This window comes from Ixodes scapularis, unplaced genomic scaffold (assembly GCF_016920785.2).
Source record: "Ixodes scapularis isolate PalLabHiFi unplaced genomic scaffold, ASM1692078v2 PGA_scaffold9__187_contigs__length_104089568, whole genome shotgun sequence".
Taxonomy (NCBI): Eukaryota; Metazoa; Arthropoda; class Arachnida; order Ixodida; family Ixodidae; genus Ixodes; species Ixodes scapularis.
In genome coordinates this window covers 74,002,295-74,014,699 of record NW_024609884.1, presented here as the reverse complement: position 1 = coordinate 74,014,699, position 12,405 = coordinate 74,002,295, and the positions used below count along the sequence as shown (strand labels likewise).

The window sequence follows — 12,405 nt, the reverse complement described above, 5'->3', positions numbered from 1 at the left end:
CAGCATCAACACGCGCACAGGAATAAATCAAGCTAGACCAAGCAACATAGTTGACGTGGGACGCTAGGCATAGGCCAGTCCAACTACGAACCTAAGCACCGGCACAGTGCATCCGAAGGCGCGTACTTGCGACAGTTGTTCGCTGCAAACTAGTTTGGTTGAAGAGATCTTCCTCTAAACACCTCGGTGAACGCAGAACGACTCGCGCTCATAAAAATAAACCAGCGCAACGAGCTAAGCTCGTTGAGGATGCCGCAAACGGCGGTAGCCATGTTTCTTATCATTTGAAGCAGAAGCGGAAAGGCAATCTCGTGATATTTTATTAAAACAATAATGACTCTATCTAGAATATTTGTTTCTCAAAACACGAACAAATATAGTCCATATATATACATTTACCGCACGGAGAAACAATTTTACAACGGACATTTCACACGTCAATCATCTCTTCAACCAGCGAGAGCCAAGAAAGGGTGCTTAGTTTTGTAAGTACCGGGCGGGGCCTCGAAGGCCACCTAAATAGGCCGATCTCACCAACCAGTTTGACAACGCCACCGCTGCCGCGATGTGTCGAGGGAACTGTAGTCTTTCTGCACGTGGGGCAACCGCGTTGGAGCTCTGCGCGTGTAGAGCACGAGACGGCGCGAATCGTACTGCCGCCTGCACTAAAGTTATGGCGGCGTAACACAAGCGTGGACCGCTTAGTGAAATCGGTCTATTGCGTCTAATGGCGTAAATATTGCAAAAGAAGAGTGTCCCCTTAAGAATAACCCATGAATGGTGCGAAATGAACGTAAAGAACACTTGGATTCAGCAGCTGCTCAAGATCTATCAACGTCAACAGTTATGGTAGCCATAGAATTCCGTTCGCGTTTCTGAAAAAGCGGTAGGCAATATCACTGTTCCAGAAACGCGATGAAAAACTCTTTTTTTTTTTTTACCACGTTCAGAGGCTCCTCTTTGCATCTAAATGTATATTTCTATTAAAAAAGAAAAAAAACAAAAAACGTGAGAAGAGTAAATTATAAAGATGATCACAACGGGAACACAGAAAGGGGCGGGTACCTTCGAATAATATTGCATAGCGTTTAGAATGCGATCAGGCGTCTGGCTACAATCTTATTGCGAGTCATGGCGTTGGTAGCGATACATGAAATTGTTGCCAAAATACCCAAATCAGACGTTCCCAAGGAGAAAATGGCTCACAAGAGGCTAGCCAAGAAATATGGACGTCCCGGCTTCACGGCAGCGAGCAGTTCACATTGTGATGGAGCCTTAGCTGGCACTAAAAGAACACAGCGCGCGCCTCACCCATAAATAGTGGAGACTCGCAGTAAAGGAGAGCAAAAGGCGTCGGGCCGGGAGCCCAGCGACGCGAAACAAGAGGTTGCTGGTTGTCCGGCCTCGCTCGACCAGGCGGGAATGGGCCGCGCATACATCTCCGCTGAGACGCCACCATTAAGGACACTTCGGAATGCAGGCTCCCTCCGGAGCTGCCGGATATGCGTCCCTCGGCTGCAAGACGCCAGGCGGCAGTTTGGTCCGCGGGAGGCACGCCGAGCACAATAAAATCTGTCCGTGGCCGCGCAATGCCTCATGTTCCCCGAGAAAGCGGCTCGCCGGCCGCAGTTAACCCCCCCCACCGCCCTTCTCCTCGGACGGGGCCCGCTATTTTCGCTTCAGCCGCCAGCCACGGAAGGAACAGGCTCGAGGAGACAGCCTCAGTCCTCTCCGCCATCTGAAATCTGCCGGCGGAAAGACGACACGTTCCGAGCATCTCGTAGCAATTCTGGGGAAAAAAAAAATGAAACGCTTTTCATTTTCTCGGAAGTCCGCCATTCAATTTGGCGTTGAGGCAGCAGCGCGCGGGCCGATAGCCCGAAAGAGTGGCAGATAGGTTTCGCTCGTGGGGGCATCACATACGCGGAAGGAAGAAGTGTGCATCGCTCGTCGAACCTTGCCCAGTTTCGTGCGGCTCAGATTGGCTGGCTGAAAAGGGAACCTTGGGCCCTCCGGGATGCGCAGCGAGGGGGAGGAGCGAAAAACAGAACGTCTGTAGCTTTAAAACTGCTCCCACCCGCCCCCGGTCTGGTCTGTCTTATACTCGTCACTTTCAAAAATCTGCGGGGGTAAAATGGAAGTCGACTCTGTACTGGCGGCGTTTCTCTGCCTGGAGATGTAGTCACGCAAAGCGGAACAAAGGCTGGGCTTGGCTTATCATGCTCACACTCCTTGCTTCGCGATTGGCTCTTTCGGATATTCATCGGCTCATATGTGCCAATCTGAGAGGCTGCGAAGCCTCATTAAGATTCTCGGGGGAATACCACGCCCTTCATGTCTTAGGTTGTCAGGGACTATACGACAGTTATTTTTTATCGCGCAGTACGTGCACGTGCACATTGCGAAAGCACGTTTTCGGGACGCATTGGATCGTCTCAATCTCGCATTCGAGCTAATCTATCCCCTCTGAGCGTTTGCAGAAAATAAGAGATCGAGTGGCGCGATCTTGCGTCATTCTAGTATCTGTGTTTATTTGTATTTCTTCTACGACAAAGATCAAGAATCGCTCAGACACAAGTGCCATCATTCGAAAGAATCTTAATAAGTATTTTCGAGGAAAGGACAGAATAAAAGCGAGGATCGATAAAAGTATAATCACGGTGACAAACAAAGAATGCGCGTGTCTTCGAGCAAACGACTCGCCGCGAGGGATCAAAAATTTCTTTAAGCTTCCTCCCTACGCGCATAGCGGGAGCGCATGAGTGCGTCCATGGGAGCAAAACTCTTGCATCATTGTCGCGCTGTATGCGGGGAGCCTCGCGCCGCTTTCGAGGACGGTTTTAAGCGACGCAACGTAGGTAAAAGGCCCAAGCGCCGCACCTTATTAATAGCGAGTTCGTTTCACACGCACTGGCACCGTTCGAGTTCTCTCCCAGAATGCATCGCACTCACAGAGTGCTGCACGGAAAACTGGACTGAAACGAACTCGCCAAATGCACCGAGTGCAGAAGACTGATGCTGCCGCCATCTATGTTCTAGAAAAGGTACCGACTTCAAACCGAAACTAGCGCCTTTCTGTTCCGAGTGATGCGTGGGGACGCGAGAATGCAGTCGCTACCAACGTTTACCTACAAACGTTGGCAACTGCAACCTGTAGTTTATAGTTGCGATGTCTTCAAGCAGCTGGGCTGCCGTAGAGATAGTTACAGACGGCGTAAATTTCCGCAACCAGCTGTCTACAAAGCAGCTGGTTGCGATCTTTCAATCCTTATAACCATTTACACTGAAGAAAAGTGATGATGGTGTCCGAGCAGAAGCTTGATCCGTTTGAGCATGGTATTATGCGTGAACCACTGAAAGGGTACGGCTTAAAACTAGCCTGTTGGAATATCCAGCAAAACTGGGACTTTCGATTTGGATCGTCATTATAGGTGGATTAGATATTAGCCTTGGTGAGGGCGTCGAGAACGAGAGCTTTCTCGAACAAAATACGACAAGGCAAGTTAGCTGCGTAGGTAAATGTTAAACATGATGATGTTGCCCAATCCTCGGGTGAAGTCGCCATCTTTAGCTTTCTCTGATGCTTATTGGGCAGTCAGAGGTTCCTACTGGGGGAGTTTTATCGACAAATGTTAAATTTTTCACCCGCACACGAATGGTGATCGACATCTCGGGGGCCACTGTTGCGTTTGTTCTGAGCATTTCTTTACACACTGGTATATTTCAGCGTTGTACGGCAACAGAGCGATTTAACACCTGCAAATAAATCAGGGGTTGCCAATTGCTTCCTCCGTGAAATAGCAGACGCTCACAATTCAAGCTCGCGTTTGATTTGGTTTCCCGCAGGACGCGATTTCTATCAAAAAATCTACTTTTTTTTTCCGTTCAGTTCCGCGACACATCGTAGCAGGCTAACCCTCGTCGTCTGCTCCCGCTCCTCGCCGGCCCCACCGGAGCGAGGCATGACGGGATTGCATTTTGGCGCACTCCCGATTTTCTCGGTGCAGCGAGTGCACGCACGCGTGGGGTGTCAGCGCTGAAACGAACACGGAAAGTGCAACCACTCGTGGAGTGCCGGCCGAAACGAACCCGTTCCACGCTGCGAGTGGGCACGCGTGGGCACGAGTGCCGTGAAACGAACTCGCTATAAGTTGCCTCCTCACCAGACGTGGACCCTTTTCTTCCTTTTTAAACTTTGAAACTTATGTGCCAGATAATAACAACAACGAAAAAAAAAAAAAAAGGCCCTTCGATGCATTTCCTAAACATCTTGTGAACAAGCCTTGCTGTGTATCGTTGGAGCTACAAATGAGCGAGTAGGTAAGCGCGGGCGTTTAATGGGCGTTCATTTCAGCCGGAAAGCGATGCCGGCTGTGCGCTACAAATGCGAGAAATGACCAACTCAAGGTATGCAGATTTTCGTGTTTTATTCTTCCCCTTCGCCTTGCTTACGATTCGTCCTCCTTCCCTTACAGGTGCCACAGGTCTAACGTAGATATATAAGTGTTACGCGAATTGGCAAGCACTACGTCTCATCATGCAGGTTGAAACCAGGTTAGCTTGCGGTTTTGTGACACACCCCTGGAATATTTTCCGATAACACTTTTTAGCGTGATTTCTCCCGACTCCGCCGTCGAGACCATGACATACGTACATTTCTGTTTTTGTGCTTCTTTCGCGGGAGTCAATAAAAATAAAAACCCACGCACTGAGTTTTTTAAGCTGTCAGCGACTATAGTTTTGATATAAACATTCGATTAAACATATATTTCTGATCGTTAAATAAAAGCAAACGGGGGCCCACGCTTTCTATAGAGCATTTACTCGTATCGGGAAAGAGGTTTGAGGAAGACCTCTGGGACCCTCGCTGCAAGCTTCACTCGAAGAAAGCTCGAGTGCCTGCTTTCCAGTGAAAGCACTTGGTCAAAGCCAACCGCTCTCCAATCTACGGAATGAGCTCGGAGACAGAGGAGGCTCAACATATCTTTAGACGTAAAAACAAACAGCCTCTACTGTGAGCCTCATGATACCTCATGCTGCGTGTCCCAACGCAGACTGCTTTTTCAAACAACGACAGCCAGGGAAAATTTTGCACTCTTACGCGAAACGAATGCGCATGCGCGGATAAATCGAGAGGTTAGAACAAACCTCCGAAAGGGGAATCGAACTCAGGACCAGAAGACTGTAAGTGGCCCAAAGCTCCACAATAAAAGAAAAGAAGAAACATTCATAAGTTTTAAGTTGTTATTCGCTGGTGACTTGAAGCTGTCTTTACACGTCGGGCCACTCGCTGACTGTGCATATTTACAGGACCGTGTGTTTCACGTGTGCATGAGTGGTGTTTATCTGATCACTTAAATGATCAATACTAATAAAACCAAGGTGTAATCAGTGTATAGAACACGGCAATCAATTTTTTACGACTACCGTTCTTGGTACCACTCCTATTTTACGCGTCACCACAGTTCGTGACCTTGGTGTTTATTTTGACAGCCATCTTTCTTTTTCTTTTCATACATCCCAGATTATTAGCTCTGCTTTTAAACTTTTGGGCATGATTTATCACTTGACGAAGGAGTTTACAACCTTTTGTGTACTGTTCGTCTCTTTTGTAGCCTCATTCGTTCCAGTATTTAGTTCGCCGGTGTTGTTTGGAACTATCTTACATTATCCGAACCAGAGCGAATTGAACATGTTTAGAAGCGGCTCATTCGTATAATTTATGATAGATATTTTTATAGAAAGTGTTTTTATGATTATGCCTACTCTAAAGAATGCCTGCGCGTCTACTTACCCGCAAAACACTCACAGAGCCAGTCTCTGCGATCTACGAAATCAGCTCAGCGAATGGTGAGTCGGATCATCCGTTGCAGACTTAATTTTGAGGTCTGAACAGATGTACTGCCTCATCATTCGCTGATCTGATTTCGTAGATCGCAGGGATTGGCTCTTCGAGTGTTTTGCGGGTAAGTAGTTGCGCAGGCATTTTTAAGAATGTACATTCTTAGAAATCTCAACTTACAATCTTCATCAAGCAGAAGAGTCGTGCGAGACGTATTATTTTTTAACAAAATAATTCACGGTGAACTTCATAGTTACGCTTTGTGAATTTCCACGCACCTATCCGTCTTAGTAGACATGTCTGTCCATTTTATCGTTTTGATGAGGAAAAGCTAAGTCCCATTACTCGCATGCATTACATTTAATGACATCTCCACTAACTCTGGATATTTTTGTTAAGTACAAACATTCTAAGCGCAAAGTTGAGTCACTCGTTACACACAGATACCATACCATTCTTAGACCTTTTTGTATGAGATTGTATGTTTGGATATATGCGTGTTGTCATGAATGCATCACTGTTTGTGAGCATGCTATATTTTGTACTTAAGTGTCTGTGTCTCGTAGAAAGACTTCGGTCGTTTTCAGGCACGAAGAACCAATTAAATAAATAAATAAATTGCGTCAACGGGGAGGTGTGTAAAGCGGCGCACAAAATGCGATAGCATTTCGTGCACCAACCGACACCGCGGAACTTGCAAGTGGTGCCAGTGGGTAGCCTCGACTTTTTCTCGCTTCGTTCGAGGGCTCGTGCAGCCAAGACGCAGCCGAACGCGAGGAGCTAACACTTGCGCCCGCCATTGTGCAAGGGTTATACATCAATTCCAACAGAGGGAGCACTTCGTAATGGGGTCATGGTATATAGTACTTGTGGCAAATATCCGAAATACATTGCAGGAATTAATCGGGATATGTGGAGAGAAATGGGACATCTTGGGTCTGAGGTTTAGAAGTGACAAGTCCAGAGTTATGGTGGTTAACGACGAAAAAAGGGTAAACGTGAAAAAAGAAGACATTGTAATAGGCCATGTAAGAATATACAAATACCTGAAGGTATGGCTTACTAAACAAAGTAACTATCTAGAGAAACGCGAAAGAAATATAATTAAGAAAGGAAAAATTAATTCCCATATAATAAAACTTGAGATGTGAAGTGGTAAGGGCTATATGTATATGGGAAAAAGCGATGATGCCTGGACTATCTTTTGGCAACAGGCCCCTGAACTCAATACATGAGTTCAGAAGTTCAACTAGGATTGGAAATTTGAGGAACAAAACGTTGAAAGATTGGCACTGGGAAGGTATGGGAACACACCAAATTAGGGGTACATCCTTTGAGAGCAGAGGGGCAATTAGTATATTAAAATTTTTAACAAATTTAACTAAAATTGAGGATACGTGATAGGTACAGAAAGTATACGAGCAATTATACTTAAAACATTTTAGCACAAAATGGGCGAACCAAACCCGACAGCTGGCGTTTGAATACATAAACACTATGACGGGGCTGAGCAGACTAGCTTAGTGGAGAAGAGGGTAAAAGAAGCAGAAAGCAAAATATTGGAGGGAACAATGCAAAATAAATCAGCTTCGGAAACAGGACATAAGAAAAGAACAGGTGTTTGATCATTCACAGCGAGGCTCTATACTGTTCGAGGCGAGAACGGGACTGATAAGGACAGACATAGTGGTAAATTTCAACGGAAAGACACCTATGGGTTGCATGTCATAGCAATAGCGAGACGCTAGATATGCTTTTGAAGTTCTTGGGGCATTGTCCTGCTCTCTGAAGGGGTACGAGATTTGGCGGGAGTGCTGGAATTTGCTGGCGAGGATGGAAGAACGGGGGAACAAAAGATTACAATCACAAAAAGCAGACTAGAAGTTTGGCAGAGACCAGAAGCATAATGTTAATAACAATTAAAAAATCGTTGGCATAGATGATTTAACGACGGACGGAGCTAATAGCAACGTTTAAAGGGAACGGGTGTAAATGGTCCTAGGCCAGGTGGCACCAATACCATATATTATTCATACGTTCTATGATCGAAGACATGCCTGCTGGAAGTTCTCTGGTCATGCCAATCAGAGTTCGGAGAAGAGAGAACAGCGTTTGGCTAGACACAGACAACTACGGGGGGCTTGTTCATCTACGACCACTGGGTGAGTTGAGAAACAAGGGTTATCTCAATTTAAACAACAAAATAAAATCTAAAAATATGGCGGAATGTTGTTGCATTTTGACGTAGTCTGCAGCAAAATACGGCAGGCACAGCCCTTTTTTTTTTTTTTTTTTCTAAGTATATATTGAGCTTCATCATTCCCCGAGCTTCTTACCAAGATTGTATACGATTGGCTCTACCAAGTGCTTTGCGGGCAAAGGACGGTCATGGGCCTATTTTTTGTTTTCAATTAAATTTCTATATGAGGTAGCAAAACATGTCCATACAACAAAACAAACCTTACTTAAAAAAAAAAAAGAAAAACATTGCTTGGGAGGAGGATGAACTACGATTTCCCGAATTGCGCGTAGACGCAACTTCGACGGCAACAGGAACAAAAAATAAAAACTTTGACGGAATCAGGAGTAAAAAAAACTACAGCGCAAATATTTCATGTATAAAGCACACTAACTGAACTACCTGAAGCAGTTAGATTAAGTTTATTTAAGTTTATATTTCAAGAACAACTAAAATTACAAACTTGGCCCCTTAAAGGGGCCAAGTTTGTAATTTGCATTTTTACAATTTTTGGGTTGTGATCTATTTAGTCGAAGTCGGCGACCCTGAATCACGAGATATAATTTGTTTTTCGGTAGTGTGTATAGTTTTGTAGATATCGCGAATCCAAGTATCGTTACGGCGGCACGGCGAAACCGAAACTACCGGCTGAAGCAGCCTGGCAACATTGATACTAGTGGCGCGTCGTCGGCATGACCTAGTTTTGGTCCCGCGCTCCCGAGCCGACGTACCGACAATGTCGACTCAGCCGCACGTGGAGTTTCAAAACAGAAGGTAAGCTGCACATTTTCTTTTTTACCGCTTCACTTTGTTAATATGCACCAAATGTAGTAAGTTTTAGTGTACATTTATAAATTTGCCAGCCAAAAAGCGAATCCGACTGCTATAAATATGACGCGGTCAGTGCCGGCGCAGCGTGACTGTATTTGTTTCTTGCTCGCGGACCGAGAGAAAAAGGAATAATGGGAGATATAGGGACATATGTATCCATAAGCGGTCTAAGTTGCTAAGCTAAGGTGCCTTTATGTGCACGCTAGTTAGATCAGCCGCGACCTGCTGCGTCCGGCCGACCGTGCTGGAGCAGCCGGCGGACGGTACGCGAACAGCGACGGCACCGTATCGTTCTTCAAAGACGCGTATTTCGTGGAGAAACACGCAACAGTCAGCAGCCGCAGATACCATGTGTCGGTGTCTGACGTAAAGTGCTGGGAGCAGAGCTTCGCGTTGGAGCTCGGAGTCGACGGTCTTCCGAAGTCTATCCGGCGAACGGCACCGACTTACACCTTGTGCCTCTTCCGATCTCTTGGGAACTTGTGGAACCGCAGCTCCGGGTTGCGTACCGGGTTGTTGGTGCAACGCACAGCACTACAAGTTGTGCTCGACACTGCCTAACGCGAGTCCGGCGAGTCTCTCCGGCTCCACGACACGCGCGTGAGCGAGCAGCACCACTTCGCTCTCTTCCGCGCTGTCGCGGAAGCAATGCTGGAGTTAAGTGAACTGTCTGGACGCTAATAAAAATAGGAGAACACAAGATAATGTGGTAGACACCTCTTGCCGTCAGCAGAATCGCAGAATGCCACGGGAAACGAAGCGTCCGCGGCGTCCGTACGAGAGCGTAGGACTAGACCTACGTCATTGCCCAGTGTTGCTTCACTAGCTCACCCGGTGCCAGCGTTGCTCACCCGCTTTCGGGCCGCTAACCGAGCCGGGAGAACATTTTTAATATTGGTTTTAATCGGTAATGCGGCGTCGGTTTGACGTGATATTTTGGGTATGGCCGTATTTTGCCCCCCTTAAGCGATATCAGTCATTTCGATAGGGTCGACTTTTTGAGTGGAGTTGCCCTTTAAGCAGCTCTCATATTTAGGCATTTTTCTGCAATTCTCTACCACATTTTGTAAGTTACTTTTTAGGCTGATACATTTTGTATAATAGTCCATGTTTTTTTTTTAACTTTTAACAAAGAAGTTAGCGTTCAACTATTGTAAGCGTTTTTTGCAACGCGCCCGGAAGATTTCGAAAATAACGAAAAAGCGAAAATTTCGCAACTGTTCTGCGGCAGACAAAAAAAAAAAATAGTCATCCTTGATTTTTTTTTTTATTTCCCACGATGAAGGTTTGGAAAGGGGTAATTCAGAATCCGCAAGAACATGTTGCATTATATTGTCGTGAATTAGAAAAAAAAATATGCGTTTTGTTAGATCTATGTTGCAGTAAATTACCTTTGGAGACTTTTTGTCCCAACGACTAGCGGTACTCGAGCACCGCATCCACAGTGACCGTAGTTGGTGACACTACCTCCCATATATCATAAGAGATTCTCCAAAGACACCTGGGAGTTTTTTTTTTCTTTTTTAATTAGTAGTGTGGCCTATATTTCATATGCAAACTGAGCTTTGCGTCGTATTCGGTCTTTTACATCCCCAGGGTAGCATTTTAATGCGGGTAGCCTGTTAACAAAATGATTCGATTCCTTTATGTAGACATCACTATACTCAGTTCCTAATTACGATAGATTGAATTGGATCTAGCGAGCCATTTCAGCCAATATAGCGCATCAAGTGACAACGCCTCAATGCGCCCTTAGTATGATTCGTAGCGTTGTCTGTGGTCCATCGTTAGGTAAAACGGAGCATTTGAACAGAAAACGATAAACAATCTACTGCCCCCACCGATGGCGGGAGTGGGGAAGTCCAAACCTATGACGCGAGTTGCGTCAACAAAGAAGAAGTACCAAGTGGAAAGCTAGGTATTATCACCGAAGCAGCGTTGCGCCTTCACGGAAGTGATGTCTCTGGTGTTTGTAGCGCCACTGCACACCGGGTCATGTTTGCACCACGGAAAAGAAGACTGAAATCACCCAAAACCACGGTGTTGGGTGATTTCAGATGATATTATAAACGGTGGGTAAATGGTCGACATTTTTAAATCACTCAATATTTTACGCGTCCTCGCCCGAATTATAGTATAAACAAATCCAAAACTATTTCTACATAAAAAAAAAATTCGGACTCAAAAGTCATATAGGTTATGAAGAGCTATGCACTGTCACTCACGTTTACGCGCACCGCCGGTGTGGTCATGCCTGATAGTAAATAACTTAAATAATAACATTAGGTAATTTTAGTATCGAGTACCCAAAAGCTTTGCGTAAGCAGGAGATAGCATCGTCCGCAGTGCGCGTGCACCAAGCCTAAACCGCGCTTTGAATTGGTCGCATATGTCGACGACCTTATTTCTTTGCGCACGTACAAATTTGGGTGCGTTCTTCCAAAACTTGCAATTAGAAGTTTATTGATTTTAAAAAAACAATGTCGGGTACAGGTAAATTGTCCTAATTAATATTGTCAGTTAATGATTGCCCGCACACTTTCAGATATTGGCAGACAAACATATGATAAATACAAAACAAAACAAAAAATGCTGACACTGATTTTTTTTTTTTAATTTGCGTCATCTATGTTATTTGATATGATCCGTTAAAACCATGCGGTATATGTAATTGAGGAAGGAGGTACAGCTCTATCGTGGAGCCCCTTTTTTGAGCCTGCACAGAGCCTTCCGCTGCGTGGTACAAAGATTACCCGATGACCAGTGGCATTTAAGCACTGGAGGCATCACTTGCACGACGGAGCTATATGCTCATTCAATTACTCTACCCAGTTTTCCACTTCGTCCTTTTTTTTTTTTATTCTTTTTTTACGAAATCTGTTATTGTTTCACTTTCGCCACGCCCGCCATCGGTTGGGGCCTAAGATTCCTAAAATCTCCTGTTCATATGCTCCGTTTTACCTTACGATGACCCACAGACGACAGTCATACAAGTCAATCCAATGTCGTCGTTTGAGTGTTAGGTGATTTTGATAGGGGCGCAATGACGCGTTGTCACTTAACGATACGCTAAATTGATTGAGATAGCTCGTAATGTCCGCTACAATCCATCGTAACTAGAAACTGAGTATAGTGATTTCTAGACAAATGATTCGAATCATTTTGTCAACAGCCTACCCACAGTACAATATTACCCTGGAAGAGTAGCGCAGTGCAGCACAATCAACCAAACACAACACGCAAATGACGGAATGCGCCGCAAAGTTAAGTTTTCATAGGTAACATTAACCACATCACCAATACAAAAACAAAAAACAAAAAAAAAGGTTTTTTGTTGTTGTTGTAAATGCCTTATGGAGTCTGGGAGATAATGCGACCACTGTGGATGCGGTGTTCGTGGACCATTTGTCGCTGGCACAGACAGCCTCCAACGGTGATTGACTGCAACATAGACCTGAGAAGACGCAATTTTTTCAATATAAAAACAATACAA

At 45.3% G+C, this 12,405-nt stretch overlaps 1 protein-coding gene across 2 annotated transcripts in view; it reads right to left on the bottom strand.

The window, feature by feature from the left end:
- The window catches only part of LOC8053393 (complexin), a 1,077,036-nt gene that overhangs the window by 673,681 nt on the left and 390,950 nt on the right, over positions 1 to 12,405 (bottom strand). Inside the window, exon 1 of one of the 2 annotated variants that reach the window (XM_042287377.1) lies at positions 1,207 to 1,414. The exons of the other annotated variant lie outside the window; for it this stretch is intronic. The gene's annotated coding sequence lies outside the window, so the exon portion shown is untranslated. Of the gene's footprint in view, positions 1 to 1,206; positions 1,415 to 12,405 lie in introns of those variants that run through there. 2 annotated transcript variants of the gene reach the window in all.